Source organism: Lolium rigidum, chromosome 7, assembly GCF_022539505.1.
Source record: "Lolium rigidum isolate FL_2022 chromosome 7, APGP_CSIRO_Lrig_0.1, whole genome shotgun sequence".
In the NCBI taxonomy this organism is placed as follows: domain Eukaryota; kingdom Viridiplantae; phylum Streptophyta; class Magnoliopsida; order Poales; family Poaceae; genus Lolium; species Lolium rigidum.
This window is the reverse complement of record NC_061514.1, coordinates 315,196,083-315,202,231: the sequence shown is the minus strand read 5'-3', so window position 1 is coordinate 315,202,231 and position 6,149 is coordinate 315,196,083. Positions and strand designations below refer to the sequence as shown.

Genomic DNA, 6,149 nt, shown 5'->3' with positions numbered 1-6,149 from the left:
TCCCAAATGCTAAAAAGTACTCAGATGTTATTTGACAAAGCGAGCACTCGTTTGTGGGCCGTCGGATGCGCCTGATCAAGCCACGCGATCCGCTCCGTGCCGACAGCAGGGGACAGCGACGTGCAAGGGTGGCCCACATTCCCCTTCACCCTCAATCCTCACGGAGTCACGGCTAGTACAGACCATTCCAGCGCGGTAGCCGCCACGCTCGCCCTCTCCGCCGCGAGGGACATCTGCTTCCGCCGCCGACCCCTCCACTCCATAGACGGCCTCGCCCTTCAGAATCCCCGCCATTCCTGCCACGAGCCCCAACCACCAGCGAGACGGCAGATCGGGATGCACACCGATGGCCGCGCGCCTGCCCGCGTAAAGGTCCTCACCTCCCGACCCCGTCTCCGGCCGCCGCCGCCCGACGGGATGTCGGCAGGCCAGCCGCCAAGGAAGCGACCCTGCCGCCGCCAGACCAGCACATGGCCTCCAGGCGGGTCGTCCCTGACGAGCTAGCGCAGATCGGGATCTCTTTTTTTTTTTTTTTTTTTTTTTGAGGAATGATCGGGATCCCATGGTTCCAGGTGGCCGACCTCCTTGCCGCTGCCTCCCAAACTCTGCTGCAAGAGCGTAGCTACACCTGTGCTCTGAAGGTAGATGCCACACCATCTTCTGTTTATTCTCTTCTTCACAATTGTTATTGCAGATGCCATGACTCTATCACTCCTATGTTTACCCCAACTCTAAAGCCATCTGCGTGTGTAGAACTAGCTTATTTAATCCCTTACATGCTTATCTACATGTGTGTGGTATTAGGATTGTATAGCACGGATGGATTGAACCGCATGTAAGTGAGAGCAGCCAGCCTAGGTGCGTGCAGTAATGTGGGCGTAGATGTTCATGTTAAGAAGGTTTAGGGAGAAAAATACACCTATGATAACAAATGGCTGCAGGGTGAATACTGATCGAATCACCTTCGGATGTTGTTGATGTACTAAGCAAATTCGGACACAAATTAATCGCTAATTAGTAATTACACCACGATGATTTACCTCTTTCTCTAGCAACGCTGTCTCCATGGAGGAGCAACACCCTTCACTGCTCATCGCGGCACCCAGGCTGTCCGCGCACGGAGGCAGCGTTGGGGAGCAGCAAGGATGCACGGCGGCGGGTTCAGGACCGATGCTCGGATGATGTCGGGGATAAGAACGGCTACAGATGATTGCTAGGTGCATCTCGCCGCCTTATCTTCTGTTAAATCGCTTCAACTCTCTTTAGTAGAGTTGCTAGTCACTTTAGTTAAGTTGATTATTCCGGTAATTAAGTTCATATCCTTAAGTAAGTTGTTTACTACTAATTTTTATAAATTTTTGTGTTGATACAATATCCATGCTATGTTTCACTTTAGTAGAGTTTCTACTCGCTTAATTAAGTTGATTATCCACGATAATTAAGTTGCTCATGCCCTTAATTAAGTTGTTTCATTGCTCATTTTTATCAAGCATCGAGCTTCTGAATTCCCTTCCGCGCTGCCCACTTCGCAAGCGTTGAGCTTCCCGATCCCACCCCGAGTTGCCCACTTCATAATAAGGATTTAACTCGAAAGTTCATTTCGATACTTCTAGGTTTTACTTGCGTGCTTTTGTAAAAGTTATATTAGGATCACACCTACGTTGTTCAATACTTTCTTGCGAGTTGTTTTGCTTCTTCCTCCCCTTTTAACTAAGTTGCTTTTATCAATACAATTAAGTTCGTTCCACCATCTAACTAAGTTGCTTTTTGTCAACATCCTTACAGTTTTTGAGTTACACCAAAATGCCCCTCAATAGTATACTGATTTAAATAAGTTGCTTCTTTTCATCTGGCTAAGTTGCATTGTTAGATTGGCTAAGTTGTTTTTCTGACTATATCACATAACTAATTTACTTCCCCAATGCATTTAATTTTTGGTTAAACAACTAATGACAATCCTGAGCTTAATAATGACCTTGAATTAGACACTTGCTTTTCTAGCAGACAAACTTGAATTCTAGAAAAAAAAAGACACACAAGTTCTCGCGTGCGTTTAAAGTTGAAGCAGAAGCATGGAACCATCCAGTGCCTTGTCCTGAAACTTGTCAGCATGTTCGTGTTTAGGATGACAGACAATTATGGGGAACTCTAAACTGCTACGAGATGGGAAACTGAAGCCACTGAATTCATGAATCAATAGTATGGAATAACGAGTGGCTCAGCTCTGGATGTTACTCACCACTACCTAATAGTTTTGATTGTAAGTCAAGCTGGACAGACTGGATGTAGTTATAGGGGGTGTTAAGTTCTTCTGCCTCCTTTTTGATTTATATGGATAAGTTGTCTAACAATTTAATTAAGTTGTTTTGAAGTTAGTTTTAAAACATGGTTAAGTTGGTTTCTGAAACCAACATAGTTGGTACTCTGTGAGCATGCCTGAGTTGTCTTTTATCTGCTAATTAAGCTATTTTTTCAGCTCCATTATTAAGTTTGCACCTTGATTTACATTAAATTGCAGTGTTCAATATAGCTAAGTTGTGTACTGGAATCCACCATAGTTGTATTTCCAAGTAAGTTTTATAATAATCCATTTAGTTGTTTGATCGGCGTGGCTAAGTAAATTTGTGTTTTATCCTATGGTTTAGTAAGTTGTATACTTGGATTTTATTAAGTTGTTTTTGTCCAACATGCTTAAGTTGTACACATAACCTAAACAAGTTGTTTTTGTCAGTATGCTTTTAGTTCGTATTTTTATTTTCCAAGTTGTATATTGATCCCTATCTTCCTCTATCGCCCCCACCCCCTTCTCTCTCTCTCGCTTCATGTCCCCATTCCTCTTCCAAGAGCACACAAATGGCTAGGGTTTCTCCCTCAGATCTTCTCGTTGTTGAGCGAGCGAGCGAGATGACTTGAGTTCATCGAAGGAGGTCGAGCCGCATGGTAGGGGCGGCGGACTGCGAGAGGCACGCGTCGGGGAGGGGGATTTGTCGTGGAGCTCTAGCCGTGCGTGACGGCGAGGGCTTGGCGACCGGGATCCATGCCTGGAGGACTACATCGACTACATAGGTAATCCGTATGCTCACACCTCTCAATCCCGCGAGATTTGTTCTGTTGAGAAGTAGTTCGTACTTAGACTATGGGGATTTCAGCTCTCGGTGCATATTCCCTGCCCGTTTTTATGTGTACTTGGCCCCGTTCGTGCTGAGTCGGCTATGTAAGATGTACATATCCTATAAAAATCATCACGATGCCCATGATTTAGCTAGGTGTTTAATCCTATAGTGATGTGGTCAAACGAAATCCTATTTATAGTGAGCATTCATGCGCACGTTGTTGCCATGTATGACAAAATTCACTTGTGAGCAATGGAGGCTTGTCACATTAATCGTATTCCCATCCAGACTAGCACTTATTCCGCATTGTTGCAAACACGGCTATCTGCAAGTACCACTTTACATTCATGATAATTCGTATATGCGAGTGGACATCTTGTATTTTTTTAGCTGTCACATGTTTATATTTCGTAGGAGAAGTGAGTATTTTCACTATATGTATAGATGAAATGTTTTCTCAAGGGTATCTCTATAGGAGAAGCAAGATGAATCTCCATAAAATACAAAAGATATGTAAAGGGTGCCCATGCTAATTTATGTTCAGAATCCTATAAAATTGTTTATGAATTGACCCATTACGCAATGTCGGCCTTCTTGTTCCTCCGTCGGTGGTCACCTGCTCGAGCTGCTCGCTGCCCGCTCGAACAGAGGTGGTCAATTTAAATTTGCTTTTTGACTAAATAGTTAAGTTGTTACTGATTTTCAATAAATTTGATTGTTCATCATGCTTAAGTTGGTTACAAAAAATAACTAAGTTTCTTCTTTTGCCTATTACGGTTCAACATGCTTAAGTTGCATACTATTTTTAATTAAGTTGTTTGTTCAACATGGTTAAAATGTGTATTGCATATAGCTAAGTTTGCTTTTCACATCATGGGTTTAAGTTGACACGGGTTTTTCCTATGTGGTATAAACCTACCTGTAGCTTTTTGAGCCTTTTCTTTTTCATCAACATGCATACGTTGGCTCATGGTTTTAATTAAGTTGTTTTAATTGTTATGGTTAAGTTGGTACAGAATTTAGTTAAGTTGATTCTTAGCAAAAGAAATTGAATAAGTTGTGCTTTACATTATATCTAGGTTTTTATTTCCCTGGGCCAACCTATACAAGTTAGCTCTTGTTTTTAAGTTAGTTGCCTTTGTTAGTATGCTCAAGTTTAAAGATGAAATTTGTTAAGATGGTTTTCCTGTTAGTCGTGTTTTTCTTTTTTCAGTTTGTGCTTCACATTGTAGGTAGTTGGATACTATTGTTTCCTGACTTGCACGTGCCATGAATATTTTGTTGCTTTCTCTCAGTTATTAATTTTTTTTCTCCCCATAAATTTTTCATGATTTTGGTTTGCGGATTTTGTTGCACACAAACTGAAATAGAGACTGCCTCAGCTCCTTATGTTACTGACCACTACCTAGTAGTTTTGATTGTAATAGAAAAACTGGACATATTATAGGTACTTATAGGGGGCAGTTTTAGTTTTTTCGTTTCCTTTTTAAATTATACGGATAAGTTGCTAGCAATTTACTTAAGTTGTTTTATCTGTAGGATTAAGTTATACTAAAATGAATTAAGTTGATTCCTTGATCATGCTTAAGTTGTATGGCATTGGTACACAATCTATCTAGGTGTTCCTTTCGAGCATCATACATAAGTTGTCCACTGGTTTAATTATTTGTCTTGCCAACATGAGTAAGTCGAGTAGTGAAATTAATTAACTTGTTTCCTACAGCATGCTTAAGTTGTTGGGTATTGGTACAATCCATCTAGGTTTTTGTTTTCGAGCGACATGCATAAGTTGGTCACTAGTCTAATTATGTTGTCTTGGTCACTAGTCTAATTATGTTGTCTTCTAAACATGCTTAAAGTTTTTATCTAGGGCCGCACACCAGTACCATCTCGAACACGGTGGTGGAGGAAGCCATGGCACCTAGCCCGAGCAGGTGGCGACACCCACAAAGCCTAGCGTGAGCGCAAGCCTGACGAATGTAAGTTTCTTATCCATTTACTTAACATACTCACTGATGATTTGTTAAGTTGATTTCTGGTAATGTTTAACTTGGATAAACATTGATGCCAAATTGCTTTCTAGATAGCTGATAAGTTGCTCACTTTACTATTAAGTTGTTGTACCAAGTAGCTGCTAATTTCCTGGGTATACCACATCATTTATATCCAGGGTGCGGGTGGATGGATCTAATATGCACAAAAGTTCATGCTTGCTTAATTTTGATTATTGTGTTTTAGGAACATATTTGTTCCAGAACCCTAGAGACATGTGGATCCTAATCTAAGAGTAAAACAAGAAGACAAATAAAGAGGGAATAGGGGAAGCTAGGTTACTGTGTTGTGAATACCTACATCGTTTTGTTTTACTTTGGATCTAAGCCTTAAATCATGGCAAATCTGATGAATTGCAGGTTCAATGGAGATCTGCGAGAGAAAGAAGAGAAGAGTGCTACGAGGGACGTCACGTGGTCCTTGGTTGTAGTTGCCCCTTGCGAGCTAGCTAGGAGGACACCAACACGTGAGGGCTAGTCCCATGATGGCGTTCGGGAAAATGGTCTACGTCTGGATTGCATATACGTAGTATGTTTTTTTTTCTGGGTGAGTGTTAGGTGAGACAAAATAGCATCCGGATGCTGGTTGGGGCAAAAGAGCATCCGGATGCTGGTTGGGGCAAAAGAGCACCCGGATGCTGGGATATGCAAACCAGCACCGGATGCTAGCTAGGCACGTCCTGAATCCCAAATTGGGTATTTATACTGTGTCTCTGGATGATATGACCATTAGGTTCAGCATAGTCGAGGGGTGTGATGATGAGGAAAACGCGTTCTGGGCTCTTCCCACTAGGTAAGTCCGAATTTACTGATTTCATCGATTAGAAGAAGTATTTGTCTGCTCGACCGACTTTGGAGACGGACAGATATTCAGTTCAGTGGAGGATGGCGTCTCCTCTAAGCAACCTCGCTCCGCCCTCACCACCTGCCGCCGCGCCGCCCCCACACGCCGCCGCCGTGCTGTTCCGACCTCCGTCACCGTCTC

General features: G+C 42.5%; 1 long non-coding RNA gene across 4 annotated transcripts; it reads left to right on the top strand.

Moving 5' to 3' along the window:
- Positions 1–531: 531 nt before the first annotated feature.
- LOC124678893 lies at positions 532–5,933 on the top strand. 4 transcript variants are annotated; one of them, XR_006994681.1, is made up of 4 exons: positions 539–641; positions 1,053–1,217; positions 4,984–5,092; positions 5,525–5,933. It is a non-coding gene; the product is annotated as an uncharacterized LOC124678893 (long non-coding RNA). The 4 variants fall into 4 exon arrangements; XR_006994682.1 differs by lacking the exon at positions 1,053–1,217 and having other exon boundaries at positions 532–641; XR_006994680.1 differs by having other exon boundaries at positions 539–1,217.
- Positions 5,934–6,149: the final 216 nt, after the last annotated feature.